The sequence below is a fragment of the Phycodurus eques genome, chromosome 2 (genome assembly GCF_024500275.1).
Source record: "Phycodurus eques isolate BA_2022a chromosome 2, UOR_Pequ_1.1, whole genome shotgun sequence".
Taxonomy (NCBI): domain Eukaryota; kingdom Metazoa; phylum Chordata; class Actinopteri; order Syngnathiformes; family Syngnathidae; genus Phycodurus; species Phycodurus eques.
The window spans coordinates 18,020,001-18,041,588 of NC_084526.1; positions in this window are offsets into that span (position 1 = coordinate 18,020,001).

Genomic DNA, 21,588 nt, shown 5'->3' on the forward strand with positions numbered 1-21,588 from the left:
CAGTGTTCTTTTCCCCCTCTTGTGGCCTTACTTCTCTGTAAATTAAACAAGTTGGCAGTAGCATAACCTTGTCTCCGTTTTTTGACCATGCTGGGTCATATAGGCGCTCATCCTACTATCTAGGATAGTAAAATTCTATCTAGATACAGACGGGAAATAAGCGAACAGAATAAATCTTACGCAATCCTGACAAAGTACAATTTGGTTTGATGACATCTGAGAGAATGTGACATTGATACTGATGTTAAATCGAACGTTCTGTTAAAGTGGAGACGTGTGAATCAGACCTGTACGAAACATGCTAAGATTTATAAAAATACAATTGCAGATACCGAAGATAGGATTTTCTTCCATTATAGAATATTTTGTGTTATTTTGGATTTATTATTTTGAATAAAACTTGCTCACATTATTCATTTTACATGTAGCTCTTATTAATGTATTGTATTAATTTGAAAAAAAAAAATTTTTTTTATCTGAACAAATATTTAGCAATTTTCTTCTTTCTAAAAATATGTATTTATTCATATGTATTAATTTTATTTGTCAATGTTATTACTGGAGCATTTGCTTTATTTGTATGAATATATGTATTATTTATTTTTTGCCATAATTGTTCTTATTTTATTTTAGTAGAAATATGTATCTTCATGCATTTGTATGTATTTACTGTATGAAAATAAATATTGTTTTATCTTTTGTATGTATATTTATAGGGGCAGCACGGTAGTGACTGTTTAGGACATATGCCTCACAGCTCTGAGGACCCGGGTTCAAATCCGGCCTTGCCTGTGTGGAGTTTGCATGTTCTCCCCGTGCCTGCGTGGGTTTTCTCCGGGCACTCCGGTTTCCTCCCACATCCCAAAAACATGCATGGTAGGTTGATTGACAACTCTAAATTGCCCGTAGGTGTGAATGTGAGTGTGAATGGTTGTTTGTCCTATATGTGCCCTGTGATTTGCTGGAGACCAGTTCAGGGTGGACCCCGCCGCTCGCCCAGTCAGCTGGGATAGGGTCCAGCATGCCCGCGACCCCAGTGAGGATAAGCGGTACGGAAAATGAATGAATGAATGAATATATTTATAGGTGCACACAAACACATTAACAAACAAAAAAATGGAAAAAATGAAAAGCCTTGGCTGAGGATAAAAAATGTATTACAAATGTAATTAAATTAAATTTTAGTAACATTTTTTTTAAATATGGATAGATTTGTAACAATGATGCATCAGAAAAAAATATATTTCATTCCATTCCATTCCATTCTAAGATGCAAGTGATAGAGTAAGGATTTTAGTGTCTGTGTCGACTAAATAATCCTATTCTTACATTTGGATCCATATTTGGTAACGCTGACTAAATGTATATTCTATAAAGGGATTGTCACCAACACACATGCAAAATCCATCATTCAAATGTGAACTACGCACATCCAGCCTAAATGTGTATACTCATTCATACCCATGTGGGCGCTCGTGCACACTTGTGAAGCGGCAGATGATCACAGTCGGTGGCGACTAAAGGTCTGGCCTCCTGCCGGCTGCATCCCATTCTCGTAGAGGTAATGAACACAGACAGCTTGGGGACCGCCCCTTGAGCTCGTGCTACCTCTCACCAAGTCCTAGCCACCCTTGCCGCAACCCCCCTGCTTCAGGACCCTGAGGTGACAGGGACGCCAGAGATGTTCCCTAACACTGACAGGCGGGTTTTACCGGGCGGCCCACTGCACATATTGTCCCCACACGCAAACAGGGACGATGCACAACTATGAGGTGTTACTGTTCACATGTAGAGTATTTATTTATGTGGGGCACACGCACACTCGCACGCTCCACACACACACACACACACACACACACACACACACACACACACACACACACACACGCACACGAACACGCACGAGTCTGACCCGGTGTAATTTCTCCAACGCACGGCTGGTGACAGGAGCAGCTGCGGCCGCTACGGCAGACAGATGAAATTTTCATAACTATCTCCTCCAACTTCCATCCTCACCTTCAGGATAATTTATGACCTGCCTGCCAGCCTTGAAGAGACAATATGCTGCCTATGAAATGAAGTGCTCCAGCGCTGTAGGTTATAATTAAAGAGAGGGAAAGAGTGTGAGCGTTGTGTGTAGGTGTGTGTGTGTGTGTGCGCATGTGTGTGTGTGGGTGCGTGCCAGGTGGGATGGCAGAGGTAAAAGGGAGGCGATGAACATGAGGCACATGTCTTGCATGTGGCTATGCATTTATAGAACACATTGGACATGACTTTTGTTCAGTCGAAGGAAAAACACCAAATGCTAACATTCATTTAGTGACAACAAATTATATTATGAAAAGCATTCTAGCTACGTCTGCACAATCTAATCTAGACAGGGAGAGCCGAGTATAAGTGGGCGCGGTGAAAAGAAAAAAATTTGAAAAACAAGGACATCAACCGTTTTCTGTAGCGCTTCACTAGGGTTGCGGGTGAGCTGGAGCCTATCCCACCTGACTTTGGGTAAGAGGCGATGTACACCCTGAACTGGTCGGCAGCCAATCGCTATACAGATATACTGTCTAGACAAACAAGCATTCACACTCTCATTCACATCAAAGGACAATTAAGAGTCTACAATTAACCTAACATGCATGTTTTGGGAATCTGGAAGGAAGCCGGAGTACATGGGGAAAAAGCATGAGGGGAACATGCAAACACAGGAAGGCCAGAACAGGGATTCAAACTCCCAACCTCAGAACTGTGAGGCAAATATGCTAACCACTCGTCCACAACAAGAATAGAGTTGTGGAATTCCAGGGATAAATTTGAAATATTAAAAATATGAAGTAAAATACAATGACAACAAGATGCTAATATTATGAGGAAAACGTGTCATAATTTTCGCCCAGAGTCAGCTGGAATAGGCGTCAGCTCGCCCACGACCCTAGTGAGGCTCAGCGGTACAGAAAACAGATGGATGGATGAAATTGCAGTATTGAAGAAATAAAAGTTGTACTTGACCAAATAAATCTGTAATATTACAATAGTTTAATTTTAGGAGAATAAAGTCATTAAAATCATTACAATTTTCAAGTTGTAATATAAAAAAAAAAAAAAAAAAAAAAGATAAATATCCCCTAATGTAAAGTTGTAATACCATCCATCCATCCATCCATTCTCAACACCGCTTATCCTGTTCAAGGTCGCTGGGTGCCGGAGCCTATCCCAGCTGACTTCAGGCGAAAGGCAGACTACACACTGAACTGGTCGCGAGTCAATCACAGGGCACATACAGACACGGACAACCATTTGTACTCTCATTCACACCGTCACTGAGTGGGAACTGAACCCACACTGCCTGCACCAAAGTCAGGCAAATGCACCACTACACCATCAGTGACTTGTTGTAATACCATGAAAAATAAATGAATTTTAAGAGAATAACAGTATAATAACACCCTTTTTTTTTTTTTTTTTAATTAAGCCATAATTGTACATGACAAAAGTTGAAAATGTGCCGATAATATGATGAGACAAAAATAATAATACTTTTTGGGGAATAAAGTTTGGTAAAAATGTCACGATATTAAAGTACTCATATTATGCGATTTATTTTGGGACATGAATTATATGATGAAAATTCAGTTAAAATATTCCAGGAAAAAATATTTCTTTTAATATTATGACGTTCCATCTAATATTACACTTTTTTTTCCCAGTGTGGCAATACTGCAATACTCTTCCATACTAGTTAGAGATATCACAAATGGTGACTTTATGTTGGCTTTAAGACTGCAACTGCAATGGCAAAAAAAGAAAAACAAAATATCCTAATTTGGTTCTGCAAATCTAAATCCTGTATATGTCAGGGTTGTCATTACAAGTCATTCATTATTCAATGAAAAATGCAGAGAAATGTTGGATCGTGGTCCACTACATAAAATGAAAGGGGCTTTTCCTTCTTAAGCCCAACCCTCTATAAAAAAGCTTTCTGAAAATGTGTGTAATCCTAGACCGAAGTGTCAAAACCCTCTACTGAACCAACATTTTTCTTGCAATGAGTCTAAATACATCCATCTATCCATTTTCCGTACCGCTTAACCTGACTAGGGTTGCCGGCAGGCTGGAGCCTATCCCAGATGACTCTGGGCGAGAGGCGGGGTACACCCTGAACTGGTTGCCAGCCAATCGCAGGGCACATATAAGCAAACAGCCATTCGCACTCACATTCACACCTAAGCACAATTAACCTGCATGCATGTTTTTGGAATGTGGGAGGAAACCGGAGTACCCGGAGAAAACCCACGCAGCCACGGTGAGAACATGCAAACTCCACACAGGCGAGGCCAGATTTGAACCTGGTTCCTCCGAACTGTGAGCCAGTCGCCGAGTCTCAATACAGAAGATGTTAAATTTGGAGGAACAGAGATCTACTAAAAACATTTTACAACACAATTTTGTCACAAAGAAAATGTGTTTATCATTAAGCGAATCAGAAAGAAAACACAACCTACCTAAGACGTAATGGAGTAATGTAGTTTATTTGCATGGGAACAAAACGTTTAGAAGATAATCGCAAGAGAAGCTGTAACCAACGCATTTATGGAAGCACACCCACTGATTATTCCAAAAGCGCTACACTCACCCCTAACATTTGTTGCGCATTGCCTGTCACACATTCTGACCCAATCATATTCCATCAGTACTCTGGGATGTTGGGTTGAACCACCAAGAATGTTCTTATTTTCCCCCACTACTAGTAAAACAAGCGTAAACCCGTTTCTTCTGCCCGACTCTTCACCGCAAAGAGAAAATCGTGTTACCATATTAAAAAATAAAAATAAAAAAAAAAAGCTTAATGGGCGACCGTCTGTGCAGTAAAACTCTTTAAATATCCAGGGGACGCTGAGTGGCATTTTTACTCCCACATGGCACCGCAGTTCTTCTCATGACTCAGTCAAGCAGATGCGAGGAAACAAACATGAGGCTCATAATCATTCCTTCCATTGCCTCGACCACACAACAAGTGAGAACACATGTACTTGGATGGTTAATTACTCAGATTGGAACAGTCTTTGGTTTCAAGGTGCTGGTTCTGTTCAACTCGGTGCAGTAAGGGAACAGAACTAAACAAAAGTACTTATCTCATATGCAAACAAGTAAACACTGAATGGCATTTCAAATGAAACATAAAAATATGTTTGTAGCAAAAAGTCAAATTGTCACGGACGGCAATGCCGTAAGGGCAAATCCCCAAAAAAAAGACTCTAGGTAAGAGGTCCGAAAAATTTTAATTCAACGACAGAGCATGTGATGGTGAGACATACTAAGCTAAAGGGACTCATAACCAGAGAGAATCAAAAAACAGATAACGCAGGGAGACACGACAAAAGGTCCGTGTGGTATAATCGTAGAGAACCTAAATTGGGACAGAGGTCAGACGTCGGCGGTAAACACGGGGCAAAAACGAGTGAATATTCCGACGCCCACACACTGTCACAGTGCCCCCTAAAAAGGCTGATGATTACAATTCATGACAGGTGCGTCACCGATGTCAACGCCCACCTTCGCTCACCCAGACACTGCAACACAAAGAAAAACAATTGGAAACACATGGCCATGACACAAATAAATCAAAGCTTTTCAAATACAGCAAAGTAATAAAAAATTAATCATTTTTGGGAAAGTAGCAACTTGAACATTCTCCATGTAGCTAGTTACGCTTTGCTTTAACAGTTTTCAGCTAGACTATTACTGAAGAAGTCATTTTACTTTGTTACTTTACATTTAGTTAGCTTTAGCAGTTAGCATGGCTTCTCCATCATCTCCCGCTCTACATTCCACAGTGTGTCACGTTTAGTTATTCCTCAACATTTTAAGAATGATGAGTTCTTCCTCAACATTTTACGTTTTAGTTTTAAGTTTGTCATTGTGGAGGCGAAGATTAGTAGTTAAGATGAGCGGTAGCTGTTAAAGTTAACTGTAGCAGTAAACCTGGCTTCGCACTTAGCAAGAAGGCAAGGGAGGCTGGGTCACACCAATTGCACTGGCCGCTGGAAGTTTTCTTTGGATTTCACTAGCCATGAAATCAGCTACCCAGAGGCTAAGCATATTGTTTTTGTTTACGGACTACAGAAGACATGTGGATAGCGCGCAAGGCAGTTACACTCCCTGCCCCTTATATACTGTAATACGTTCCATGTGGGAACTCCTCTGCACCACACTGTATGTCCCCTACCGAAGGTTACAAATAAATATAGCGTTACAAGCCTACAAATTACTGACTTGTTTTTGAGTGAGTGTACATGGCCTGAGTGTGTTGCTACAGGAAGAGCATCATCAGTCAAACAGTTGAAAGTGCATTCCTGAAACAGTGACACATATTCTAGTGTACATTCCAGCCTGGGAGCGATACTAACTAGGATGGGAGGACGCCTTGTTCTTCCAAAGTAGCAGCTGTGAGGGCTGTGCCGAGGTCAGGACGTGTTATGCATAACTGGATGACTGCTAAACAGGGGGGTACACAAGAATCCATAATTTACAATCAAGCCCACGTTGCAAACGGTCTCGGGCCATGGCGGCACTCGTGAGCGGGACCACACTGACATATTTGAGATAAAGACAGACAAATTAGATGACAGCGTTTTAGGACGACCGCCGGGCTGGTGCTAATTACAGGCTCATTGCTGATGAAAGAGACAGATGACATGTTCCTATTTGAATTCCCTTTCACTTTACAAAAAAGAAGTAAACAAGGGTGATGGAGCAGCATAAAGGATGGAGAACATACAGTAGGTACAGTATAAACCTACTACATGCATACAGGTATTACCCCACCACTGACTAGTTCACTCAAATAACTTTTACGCAGTAGAAAATGGATGGATGGATGCATGGATGGATGGATGGCTGGAAGGATTGGATGGATTGGGGGATGACATTTGGTGGATGCATGGGTAGATGGATATATGGATGCGTGGATGGATGATGGATGGATGAATGGATGGGATGGCAGTGGTAAACAGAGCTGCATTTCATGAAAATACCGCCGGATCGATTTACACTGATTTACTCTCGGTGTGATTATTGTAGTGCAAATGCTTGTCTGTTTCCATGTATGCCCTGCGATTGACTGAAGATCAATCCAGGGTGGTATCATCTTTCGATAGACTTCGGTTTAACAGCAATCCTGAACACAATTAAGTGGTGGAATATGGATGGATCGATTGACGGCTGTAGTAGTTTATGCAGCTCATATTCATGCAGTCAGAATAGGACCAATTTCCTTCAGTTACCATAGGTGTGCGTATGAATACTTGTCTGTCTCTGTGTGCCCTGTGGTTGCCTGGTGACCAATCTAGGGACAAGGACTCTCGGCACATTATTTATTGTAACAATATCAATAAAATGCCACTGGGTGGGTGGGTATTCCAGCCATCCATTTTCTATAATGCTCGTCCCTATTAGGGTCACGGGTGACCTGGAGCCAATCCCAGATGATGAGAGAGACGTAGGGTACACCCTGGATCTGTTGCCAGCTAATCGCAGGGTGACAGCATTGTTCCGTCTCTGTTACGTATCTGTCTTCAAAGGATGAGTAGTTTTACTTTATTAGTTTTACTATGCAATAGTTAATCACTGTTTATACTTTCATTATAGTTTAAAATGTTACTTAAAACATCACCTGCATAGTTTTCAGCGACAACAACTTGAAAGTCAAGCAGGAACCGTATAAAAGGCTTCCACTGTATAAAAGGCTTGAAGACAATAAATCATGGGTGGCTTTCCAGCAAATACACTGTAGCTGTTTAAAGGAAAACACTGGGCACATTAGATAAGGCTGTGCATCTTAATTGTGGACACGATACTGACAAGTTATCCAAATCCCAACTGGGACAGGGCACCTCCATTGTCTACCAAGTCTTTGTCCAACCCCTGTGTAGGAACAGAAGCAGAGTTTGAAAGGAACAACACAAAAGACATCTCAGCACTCCAAAAATGAAGTGTGAGCCAAAGTGAGTCTCTCTCCCCACCTCCACCGGGTTTCTAAGCATCCCCTCAGGGGTGATACAACACTACTGAGGGTCATCTCTGACTGGGTACGGCTTTAACATCGACACTCTGGCCTCTCGCTGGCCCCCGGTGACCCCCTGCTTTTGATGACAGACCAGGCCTTTTGTGGCGTCGCGCCCTGTCCAGGTGAGGCCAAGAGGGGATGACAATGGCAGGAAGCATAAAGCTTGATGGAAGCTAAAGGGTCAAGCCGGACAGCTGAGTGATGAGTGCAGCTGGGAGAGACGTGGACCTTCTTTTCGTCTTCTTTGACGACATCAGCTGATGGTGCCTTTGATGGCTGATGGTGCCTTTGTCTTTGAATAAAGACCTCAGTCACTCTCAGTAACACCTTAATAGTACTACTCCAGGGGGTCACTGGTTTACGACATTTCAAGGTTATGAATGGCACACAAGGAACTAGTTTTGATTAGTGCCATTAGAGTACTGTACATTAGAGTACTGTACAAGCTCAGTTACCACCGTACTTACTGTTTTCCATTTGATTGTTTTATATTCATTGCCAAGAAGTTCATTTTTTCATACAAATATTTACTGCAGTTATGACTTTACTACTGCATTAACTTAAGATTGTGATACACTATGGCACGCTCCGACTAATGCACAAATTGGGGAACTCTGTCGTAAAGACCCCCCTGTACTTTTCCTCATAGTTGGTTTTACCAGAAGTAGATGACAGTGCAGGATGATAACCCTTACATAAATTTTCTATTGCGCTTATCCTGTATATCCTATATCCAGAACATCCAGAACAATGGAAAATTAGAAATTTCACAGCTAAGAGGTGGAGAAAAGAATAGTTAGTAGTTAATTACTACGGCTACACAGATACAAAGATCAGAACTTCTCCCAAGAGCTGTCCTTTAACCACCTATGTCTCTGAGAGCTTTCAAACAGCAAAATGGCATCCCACAATCAAATCTGGTTTGATATGGCATCTGGTGTGATATACAAAATCCTTGTTGGGTGGCACAACAGTGCGGGGGAAGTGAGTTTCAATTTTTAAACTTCACACCTCTGCCCTAGCTTTTGGACTCATTTCTTTTATACAGTCGTCCGTCCTGGGATCAGATACTACCTTCGGTAAAATTGCCAGGTCACCTATTTAGTAAAAGGCATAAATCCATTTTCTGTAGCACTTGCCCCTCGTGGGTGAGCTGGGGGCAGTCCCAGCTGACTTTGGATACACACACACAAGGCCTATTAACATTCACATGAACTATTTAGGAGGTTAGGGGACTACGTTACATAAAAGAGCAATAACAATAACACGAGGCATGCTGGGAAATACTCCAACACTGTGTGGTGACGTCATCGAGAAAAAAACGGCGACTTGCTATTAGAGTACAGTATATACGAATGTATAGAAAGTTATAGGTAGAAGATTTCTCGATTTCCGGTGTCAACTTTAGGGGTGCACATTGTACTCGAGAATGTATTATACATGAGAATTTACGGTAACCTAAGAAGCCTGTTCTTGGCATTAGGTAGGAAGCCAAGGTACCTTGAGAAAACGCCCAAGAAACATTCAAATTCCACATAGAGATGTTCCAACAGAGATTCAAACCCAGATATCCTGACAGTGAGACAGAGGTGCTTAGCGCTATTGTCCCCTGCAGCTCCATTTAGTAAAATGTATCAACAAAATCATATGCCTATGTAAAATTTAAGTTTTCAGATTGACTGCTGACAGTGAACTTCCGTCTTCACAGACAAAGCACATTCTGCTTTAGCACAGTCGCTTGCCATGTTTTTTGCTTCCATTTGGCTGGTCTTGCTACAAGGTCAGACCTCATACAATCCTACTTTTTAGTTTTATAAAAGGCAAATGAAACACCACAACAATAAATGGCAACACAAATGGCACCAGATGTTCAATTGAATATACAACCTTGTAAACTTGCATTAAATGTAACTTTGTGCGCATTTATATCTCCACAAATGATCGACTCGGTTTAGATGACCATTGTTTGAAACAGAAGAAAGAACAATGGAGCATTGCCATCGCGATTTAGAGGCATCATTACTGAGCCAAAAAAGACCACTGCGACATCTTTATTCACACATCCGGGTCCACCTTTTTCCAGCGTCAAAGGTCATCTGCTGTCTTTTCTCATAGCTGAAGGATGGGAGGACCAAGTTTGCCAAGTCAGGCGCAAACGCCGCCTGGCTCATAAACACCTCTGCCTGTCACCCCCCGCACACACACACACTACTGCACACACCCACTCTTTTCTCCAGCACCGAGGCGAGGTGGGTTTGCACTCTGTTAATCTTTCACTGGAGGCCCGCTCTCTTTTAAAGAGTGGCCCTCTGGAGAACAGAGGCGGGCAGTGAAATAGGGCCAGTAAAGGACAAGAGTGGATAGAAGAGCAGGAAGAAAAAGCTACAGAGAGGAGCCAGATGGGCACCTTCACAGTCCATTTATCAAACCCAATGCGGGCCCCTCCCCTCCCCTTTTCCCCGTTGCTCTCATGTCCTAAACCCCCATGTAATTCTGTAATGATTTTCATTATCGTATAATGACCTTACAAAGCCTACAGCAGTTTGCATGGTCAGTACAAAACTCGCAGCTGTTCGCCTCGGTGTTTGTCCGCCTGCTGTGACAAAGCACTTTGCTTTATTTTCTGTCTTGCTGCCTGACCTCCAGGTTTTTTGGGGGGTTGACTTGAGGTGACCTCACCACGAAGGTTCAGCCAAAACTGTAAAGGCAACATTACAACAGTCAAAGATGGTTGGACTTGACAACACGCACTCAAGACACAACAAGAAAAATAAGAGTACATGCGATTTTAGCCACTCAACACAACCAGTTGCTCTGTCCAACAACACCACGTACTTCAGGTCGCTTCCTAAGTCTGCAATGCTGGCTGCACTCAAATGTCTGTTTTCCAAAGATTTTCAAAAGACAACTTCTGTACATAATGCTAAGTAATTCTACTTACCTCCTTAAGCCGACCCTGGTGAAGTCTGTTCTGAGTGAAACCTCGCCTGTTAAACCACTGTTTGGTCTTGGGCACTAGCTGCATCAATATTAAACGCATGACGTTGACTACTGGCCAACATGTTTTTGCCAGCTTGTCCTCAAATCATCCAATTTACAGAGGACTTTCGACTCGCCCGTCTGCTGCCGTCACTGGACAATAGCACGGAGTAGTAAATGTCCAGTCAACAAAGCAAAAGAGTCTTCATACATCCGCATGTGTAAGAAAATAAACTGGTGGTGGATAAGATTAGCGGATAGCCACGCTAGCTTCAGCTATTCAGATTGCCACTAGTCTTAAAAGATTCATATCAGCAGTACCTCGGGACTGACGGCGAGGAACCAGGGCAGCGGCGTGAAGTGAAACTCCCTCTTTGTTGCGGAAAATGTTACATCTAATAATGCACAGAAAACAGCTGTGTGCTTCCAAGAACTTTATGGATCGCAGAGGTTGTTTGACACAATAGACACCAACAACATGACACTTTTGTCACTTCACAACACTGACGTCAGTGTATGTGGCCAAATGGGTGCTACAAGCGTGTGGAAATATTTACCAAAAACGAGACCAGGAGCAACTCTATCCTCAAATACAATAAAAATGAAATGAAGTGAAATAGGAACAGTGGAACAGAGAAATGCTTATTTTTTGGCAGCCTGCCTATGATGTCCCATCTCATGTACAACACACCATGCTACGGAACACGAGATGAAACTGGCCAGCCTGTTGAAGAGAATCATGCGCAGGAGTCCACTACTTAAAACAATTAGCGTAATGATGAGTTGCATTTTTAATTGTTTGTTTTTATTTGTTTCTATGTCTGTCTGTCGGAATATGCCTTTATGTGAAACCGGTCCGTGGTGGAAAAAAGGTTGAGGATCGCTGTACTATGCTGAAAAAATATCAATAACGTCTCGAGTTCGACTCGAGTTTCATCACATTTCTGTCAACTACAAAAAATCTTCGTTATTTAACCCTTTCTTACTATCTTTTAGTTTTTTTTTTCCCTGAAGGGAAAAGCGAGGTATTTATTTGTCGTAAGTGGATGGTGCACATGGCACCTAATTGGGACACAAGAGAGGGACGGCCACTATTTGAGGAAATACGATAATATAATAATGAATCAATTTTCCTGAAATATGACCTATTATTTATCAGTCAGACAATGAGTCCTGTTTTATCTGTGTTAGCATAGAGAGGAAGTAGAAATTTTTAGCACCTGGCATCTTGAATGCTAATTTTTCATATGGCATTTGGATATGCCATTTCTGATCCTGCTATCCTTGCTCCATAGAGATTATGTCGAGCTCTACAATCTGCACTTCCTGTGCAATATACTCACCTGTTCTGCTATTTCTAGTAAAAAAATAACACACACACACCATCTATTTCCAGTGAGCTCTTTATCGAAAAGGGGATGCAGACGGCGGCATGTATCACAGAATTAACTCTACGCTTTGGAAAAAACCTAGTTACCAAAGCCATAGTACAAAAAAAAATGTGGTTCGCAGTGAATGAATGGACTGAGTCACTCTAGAGCAGGGGTGAGCAACCTATGGCCTGTGGGCCTTAAACAGCCTGTGAGAGCATCTGAATCAACCCACCATGCAATTCTGAAAACAAATAAAACCTCAGATGAACTATTATAAAAAATAAAAAAAACGAACATTTCACCCACAAATGCACAAACCTGTCTTTATGATTGTTGATTATTACATGGGTCTCGGAGGCCTTGGAATGGTCTATGATAGGGAGGGTGATTAAAAAAAAAAAAAAAAAAAACATCCTTGTGCTAAAAACACCCAATGCCAAAAAAGGCAGCAAGCAGGCCCACTTTTTAGTGCACACAATGCAAGCTTTAAACGCCGTTTAAGATACAAAAGTCAGCCGGAAACACAATCAATCAGTGCTGGTTGTTTATGTTTATGTGCCTCCAGCTACAGTCATCAATCATGCTTTAAAAGAAACAAACAAAACACAGCAATTTCTGCTGGATGGCAACCATGGAAACAAGAGGCGCTTAAATTGTAATAAAAGCTAACTTGTTGCTTAGGGAACTTGATCAGGAGCATAGTACTACTACTGTTACAACTACTACTACTTATATTACTACTATTACCACAACTACTATTGATATAATAATGTCACATCATCATCACCACCACCATCAACGTCATCAAATAATAAAAGGCAAAGTGAATCTGCAAATGTCCTATTGCACTAATTGTTTTTTTTTGTTTTTTATGAAACTTGATGGATGGAAAGTTTACGTTCCATCAATCTGGTAATCTCTAATCAGTAACCAGTAGGTCTCACTTAACATTGCATCCAGCCATGTGTTCAGTTTTGTGTAAATGCTATCTGTTGACAGCCACTTGAAAGGATGAACTCTGGCTTTTTGGCAAGTGGAAAGGGAGTGGTGGGGGTATTCAACGTGTGTAAAGGAGGAGAGGAGATATCGGGAGCAGCTGGAGTTCAAACATATTGTGTGGGGGGCGCTTGGCCTCCTTGAAAACTAATCTAATCACTCTTTCATTGCGGATAGAGTAAACGTATGTCTACCCCCAGTGACAAGGACGGAGCATTTCCTGTCCAGGGCTGTGATGATACTGCATGTCAGCAACGACTCATGCATTCAAGAAAACTGAAAATTGGGACATTTTAGAACTTAAGAGAGCAAACCCGCGGTATAATGCTAGTGGAAGTACCGGCTTGCTACCTCTGAGCAAAGTGATGTTCCCCAACATTACTCAAATGCTGTAGTTGACATACCTCGCAAGAACTTAGTTGAGCGAGCAAATGGTTAACTCTGGAAGTTTAGCTTTTTGGTTGGCTGTATCTATAATTCAATATCACCTGATAAGCGCTGCTAAGTGGGATATTCCCAGCAGGTATGGCTTGTGTTGCAGCATGGTTTGTGATGTGGTACGGTCTATTTTGGGGAATGGTTCACATTTCGTGGAGGTCTATGTAGCGGATATGGTTCACTTTGTTTTATGGCTTCTGTTACAGTGTATTTAGTATTGCTGAATGGTTTGTGTATCAGTTTGGTTTGTGCTGCAGTATGGGTCGCTTTGCTGTATGGCTTCTATTGTAATACAGTTTATGTTGTGGTTTACGGTATGGGTCGCTTTGCAGCATGGTTTGCATTCCGCTAAAGTTTGTGTTGTTGTATGGTTCACTTTTCTGGATGGTTTGTATTGCACTTTGGTGGTTTATGTTGGAGTATGGTTTAAGATTGTGCTACGGTTCACTTGGTAGAATGATTATTGTTGTTGTATGGCTTGCACTGTGGTATGGTTCACTTTGCGGTACGGTTCGTAATGTAAACTACCCTATTTATTGATACATAGTCTTTTGCCACATATAATGTTAACTAACAATTCACATTGACATCTGTAAATATACTATCTATTTAATCATATTCATTAGTATATATCATATAGCATTTATTATTATGTAATATTGCATCATTGCTGCTCCCAGTGCCTGATGCTGTAACTATAGATACAAACAATGGCCATACTACTGACTGGAATTTCTCCTTTGAGGGACGATTAAAGGTTTATTCTATTCGATTTTAAGATTCAGGTTTGGTATCAGGGGGGGACAGAGCTGATGTTTCGGCCGGTGAGTGTGGGGTGGGTCGGCGGATGGTGGAGGGATGGTTTCTGGCTTTCAGCACTTGTGTCTTGGAATGTGCCATCAGGGCCGTGGGCGTCGACGTGGCCAAGCAAGGTGTGTGGAAACAGCTTGTTTACAAGGCTCATCTGGACTGGGGCACAGTTTCGGGTCAACTGGGGGTGACACCACCAAAACAGACAGGTATCGTGGGAACAATTGGGTGTGTCATTTTTCAGAATCTCGGATATTAAAAAATAAATAAATAAAAAAAAAAAATCTGGTTTAAAATCTCTTTTCGGGTTCTGGATTGTTCTGGATTGTGTCTATCTGAGGTGTGTGGGTGTGTGTTTGTGTGTGTGTGAGAGTGTGTGTGTGTGTATGTGTTTGACACAGGGGTCAAGTCTAAGAGAGACAATAAGCAGGGAATCATGTGAACCTCGTTAGTTTATACAAGACTCGGAGTGGTGAGAAGCAACAGCTAAAACAACAATCAGTGCACTGTGTGTTTTCCGCGAGTGAGACCATTCTTTATCTGAACCGATGACCAATGTAGTGCTCTCTGCACTCTTATCTGGAGGGAAGGAAGTGAATGGACTTATCCAGGACACACGTGTCGCTGCGTGAGCTGTGATAGGTGCCAGGCCCAGGGAGCACAAACCAAACACCAAAACATGTTGCCGCGTGTGTCTGGAGAATCCTCATCAGGAAAAGAGTGATTTGACATTTCCATTATACCCCCAATGGAAATGTCGCTTATTCAAGAATTTATTCAAGAATTTTCAGGGTTAGGAAAAATAATAATTATATATCCATCCATCCATCCATCCATCCATTTTCTGTACCGCTGTATCCTCACAAGGGTAGCGTGCATGCTGGAGCCTTTCCTAGGTATCTTCGGGCGAGAGGCAGGGTACACCCTGAACTGGTCGCCAGCCAATTGCAGGGCACATATAAACAAACAACCATTCGTGCACACATTCACACCCAAGGGCAATTTTGAGTGTACAATCAACCGACCATGGAGGTTTTTGGGATGTGGGAGGAAACCGGCGTGCCCGGAGAAAACCCACCCAGGCACGGGGAGAACATGCAAACTCCACACAGGCGGGGCCGGGATTTGAACCCCGGTCCTCAAAACTGTGAGGCAGATGTGCTAACCAGTCTCCCAACGTGCCGCCATAATTATATATATATGTGTGTGTGTATTATATACAGTATCATTTAAACCGTTTACAAAAATTCACTTCATTAATTTCTAAAGTTTAACAAGTCATTTGTGCTATATTTCTTTCAAATTATGTCTCTACTGTATATATATATATATATATATATATATATATATATATTTGGTGGGGGGAATAAAATGTGTTGTATGAATAAACATGCACCGAGTGAAATTGGTGTACCACCATAAGAGGACTTGTAATTTTTGCTCAAAATCCAATCTCCCAATTCCTATGTTGTCTGATTAATTGCAATGAAACTTAGATAATAGTCATACTACTAAGTGTGACTGAAATAAAAACAGTTGAGAATTGTGGTTCAACACCAAAAAAAAAAAGAAAATACTTTCGGTATTGGAAGTATCTTGGGTAAAATTTCATAGACCAATAGTAGTTGATGGGGACACTGATTCTGAAAGGACACTAATGGTGTGCTGACAATGTACATCAATGGACCATCCCATCATGCATCATTCAGAAATACGTAGTAATGACATTGAACTTCTACGTAGATGATGTGATTCAGTTCAAGACTGTTTGACTGTTACGTTCACTTTTCGTGTGCCGTGTGTGCCACCTTTCTCTCCATGTCTGTCTTTGCTGGTGTCTGTCTATCAATGCAGACAGGAGCGTCTCTGCCATGTCTCTCCTACCCTCGCCCACCTGCCCCTCCTCCTCCTCCTCCACTTTAGACAAGAACAGCATGGTCTGAAAGGCAAAAAGCAAAAGTAGGAAACGCTATGAACATTTTGGACAAATGTCTGCTTTCCAATTTTGGGGAAGGCCACAGTGAACAAAACAAGGTTCTGTAAAGAAAATCTGCCTGTTTTTGTGATGATTTTGCCCCTTCCTGACCAAGCGTGTCAAACACGAGACAATTTATTTCTCATAAATGTATCCTATAAATTGTCCTTAGGTCTGTTATGTGTCAAGAGTGGATTCATTCTGATTTTAGGGTCCGAAACAGGTCGGGGAGGACAATCCAAATAATGAACATGTTCAGTATTTACGACCAAAACTCTTCATGTGTGTGGGAACGCCGACTTCTCCCGAGTCATGATGCCGAAAATGGTGATGTCAAACAAAATGTAGGCAATCAAAGAAGAACATGTTGAACATGGAAGCGACCGTAAGTGAAAAAAAAATATCTTACCCGATGTCATTTTATGTATAAAACTGGGTTCCTCCAACAGTAAGAAGTATTATCCAAAGCAAGTCATTTTTTGAGAACATCGTCATTTTACAAGGCTCTCGACTCTGGCAACCTTCAGGAACAGTCTGGGAAACATTGGCGCGTATCCGGAAGTGTTTCTTCTTCAGTTATGTGAGATTCTGTGTGATCATGCGAGACTTTGAGATTGGCGGTGCAATAGAATCTTTGTGTGTGGTCTACTGTGTTGAGATTCTCAGAGCACACCACACACCACCGACCAAAACTGTGCAATGCCAGATTTTTTTATCTTTATGTGTGGGGTCTATAGCAGATAAAATATATTTTAATAGTGGGAAAAAAAATTGTGTGTACCAGGCCTAAGGAATGCTTAGATGAATGTGGTGTCAAAGAACTTAACGAGATGAACAAAAATGAATTAGGGTTGCTAAACTGTGAAAACTTCGGAGAATTTCTCCACACTATTTGAGAATTTGGGCAAAATTGAGATTTAAAAAAACAAATCTAGAAATTTAAGATTTGTTTGAGATGCTGGTGATATGTTTTCAGAATTAGCCATTTTTTGAGAATGCTCAACATTTTTTGAGAATTTCTGTGAAAATATTCAATAATTACAAAACATTTTTGTAGAATTTCTCAATACTTTTTGAGAATCTTTTCAAATGTTTAGATAATTTCGCAATAAAATAAAATGACATGAAATCAAATATATTACAAATAAGGTTGGATAAAGCAACTGTTTGATGCTTTTATGCAATAGGAAAAAAATGTATGTAGAACCTTTCACCTTACACTGACTGTAATAATCTAAAAGTGCCAATGAAAAGTCTAGAGGTATTATATAAAATAAATCAAAGTTATGACACTGCAATTTATCGTTGATATTTCTATAATTTTATTTCATGGAAAAAAATCAGAGGTCGACTATCATTCCAGATTGGACTGTCTTCAAGTTCAGCAATTTTGTTTTATATGAAATTAAGGTAGAATGTTTTTAAGCAGTTCCCTCTATCCTCAAAGTGTGGCCCAAGTTTCTACTGTGACATCCACAGGACGGCGTCACACAGTAAGTCTGGCATTTCTGTCAGTTTCACATCAGAGGATGGGCAAATTACACCCTATATTAAAGTGTGAGTCAATTAATCACGGCCTCGCACGGCAAAGTGTAATGTGCAAGTATCCCCCTGTTGAACATGAATTACAGGCTGGCTTAAAAGTGTGACGTGGTACATCAGTGCTAATCGGCGGCATCCTGGCAAACCTTTGCCTGCACAGTCCTCTGCCGCTTTTAAGCCGGTTGAGACGGAGTCAAACGAAAAAGGATATGGCAGTCCAAATTAAATGCAGTGCTGTCAGCCATATTCAAATTCTCTCTTCCTCATTGCCCTCCTTCCCCACATCTTCTTCCATCCTTCACAAACTCTTTTGGCTCTTTGAATATCTGTAAAAATGTTGGGGGCTTTCTCAGAGACGCCTGTGAAAGTGATGGATCTCTAACCCTGACTGACTGTGACACCTTGTTAAGAGCACTCTCTTTCCGTCATATCCACCAGTCAAGTGCATTCATTTCTTCCCATTAACAGTCACCTGCCTCGTGAGTCCTCTTAGCTATCTTTTTTCAAAAAAGAAGGAAAAAAACACCCACAATGCAAGTAGGGATGCTATTTCTTCTCCTTTGCATTTTTTTGGGTGACAATCTACCTGTCTGTCTTAATTCCCGCTGAAGAAAGGTTTGATTGTCTCTGCGTGTGTTTCCCAAGGAGAGCGGTGTGATTCGCCGACAGTGTAATGCGCTTACATCTTTTTCAAGACAGGTGTCACAAAAAAGACAGTGTCACCTTGTGAGTGATTACATTTGACTTAGAGGAGACACCGAAAATTAGAGCGACCAGATGAAAACAGTGGTGGTGACTGTCTCGCTATGGAGACTGTAACTTTGCACTGAAAAATGTCCTCCTGGGATTGGTGACAGGTTAGGAAAGTTGCTGTCTCAGCTGGGAGATATTGCCATTGGGGCCCTGCAGCACAGATTTAATGTGGATTTAAGATTTTTTTGATTATTATTTTATTTATAATAGACAGATTACAATCTTTCAGTTGGAAATTCAATATACATCTTTTTTTTTGTACACCACACACAGAGAATCAAATCACACACATGGAGGCATGCTGGGATAAATGTCAGATGTAAGAGGGCACGCAAACTGTGCAGCACCTCTTGAGGTGGGGGGATAGGAATGGTCTCTTGCTCAAGGGTACCTCAACATTAGACAGGAAGCATACTAGCATCTCTCCAACAGCTATTGTAGCTGCCATTTTTCATCTTGTTCAAAGTGGGACTTGAACTGTGCCCCCGAAGCCCAGGTCTTTACCAAACAGCTACTGTTGCCCTCAAAAGGATAACGAAAAAGTTTACAAGAATGACAATAATAACCATGTCACCGTACCGTTATTGAGGACAAACCTACTATGACACACAACTCAACTTTATGTGCTTATTTTGCCAATAGCTGCTTAAGGTAAACCTGCAAAATCAATAAGTAAATGTGGTAGATTAGAAAATCTAAATAGCCATAAACACTTTTTTTAATTTGAATTATTTTGTCAAAATTATTACTTGAAGGATCCTTGAAAAGCGGCACGGTGAGCAACTGGTTAGAGCGTCTGCCTCACAGTTCTGAGGACTGGGATTCAATCCCCAGCCCCGCCTGTGTGGACTTTGCATGTTACTCCCCGTGCCTGCGTTGGTTTTCTCTGGGCACTGCGGTTTCCTCCCACATCCCAATAACATGCAGGGTAGGTTAATTGAAGACTCTAAATTGCCTGTCAGTGTGCGTGTGAGTGCGAATGGTTGTTTGTTTGTATGTGCCCTGCGATTGGCTCGCAACCAGTTCAGGGTGTACCCCGCCTCCTGCCCGATGATGGCTGGGAAGGGCTCCAGCACTCCCGCGACCCTTGTGAGGATAAGCGGCTCAGAAAAGGGATGGATGGATGGATCCTTGACAAGATACCTCATCAAGATACCTAATCATTAAATAAAAACAAATGTTTAAAAAAACCCTGATTGATACATGAAAAATGCTGACACGAAGAAACAAAGGCCGACATGGCCAGAAACACTGCAATGGCACAGCTTTTTGAGTAAGAACCAATCAGTTCAGGCTTTTCGTGTACTATGTTTCGTTGCCATTGTCCTTTAGCCAAGTAAAATAACATGCTCCAAACTTGATAACAGATGATTTTGGGTGTGGCACTGATGTCTTACATTGTGTTTTCCCATATACTGTAAAAGCATGTGTGTTTGCCAATGCGTATTCTGGCGCTTAGAGGACTATGGTGTTGAGCGAGACTCTCGGGTTTACCCTCAAGCTGATCCCAAGGCCATTTAGCCAGGCCACTGTTTGTTTGTTGGTGAAGCCTGGCATTCATTTGTCTTCCTGCATCATCCAAAATCACACCCTTCATTCTGTCTGTTTACTCCATGATGGCAGTAGCTGTCCTCAAGCCGCCACACCCTCCATCTTGATGCTGACCACCCAAGCCCCATTGTTTCAGGACACATCCTCAGGCGAACCAGAGGACAAATGGGACCAGGGTAGCCCATTTGTTTGGGACTCCAAGCACTAAACACAACCCTGTCTATTTTACTAAAGATAGGCCTAAACATGGCTAGTCCTTTATCCAAGAAGGGTATGTAAACAAGCAGAAATTGAGGATAGAGGGGAGCCAAAGGCCACTTATTAACACCACAAGCCAGGAGCAGATTTTAACACCATTAAGCATCTGCCTATGCCGTCAAATAAGAAAGAGCCATTTACTAAAATTATTGAAAGGTAAAATTGTGTCTTCATGGAATGCCTGTATTGAATATGGTTTTAAAACAGAGACAAGTTAAAGAATGGTTTACACTCTATAAAAGAGTTCTCCCAGTGTCTCTGGGACTGTTTACACCCTATGAAATGCTTTAGTTGCCTGACACCAGGACTTCAGAGAACCCAGAGGCCTTTTAAACTGATAGATTGAGGAAAAATAAAGTTAAATCTCCCACAAATATATTTTGTAACCTTAAGGTTCACTGCAGTGCCTCCTCACATAAGTTGTTTGGTTGTTTTTACCACCGATTCAAAGCAATACCATACCCACATTAATCATACAGTACGGGTGAATACCAATATTAAAATGACAAGTGATCAGAATTGATAAGAACCGATGTTGGGCTGAATCAGCGTTGCTAAATACATGTCCCTTCTGTTTTTTATTGGAGAAGCAATTAAATAAGTCCTGTGGGGCGGTGGGTGGGGTGGGTGGATGGGAGGGTGGCATTGGGCACCTCGTGGGGCCGGCGGACCGCCCTGGGTTCCTCGGTGTGGGACGTGTCCCGTCCACCGCACTGCTCCCGGGTGGACCCTTATGAATAATGCAAATGTTTTCCCCCCAAAAAATGGTCAAAGGTCAATAGCGCGCATTATACATATGTATAGGGGAAAATGGAAAACAACTTTCACATTTTTATAAATATAGAGGTTAT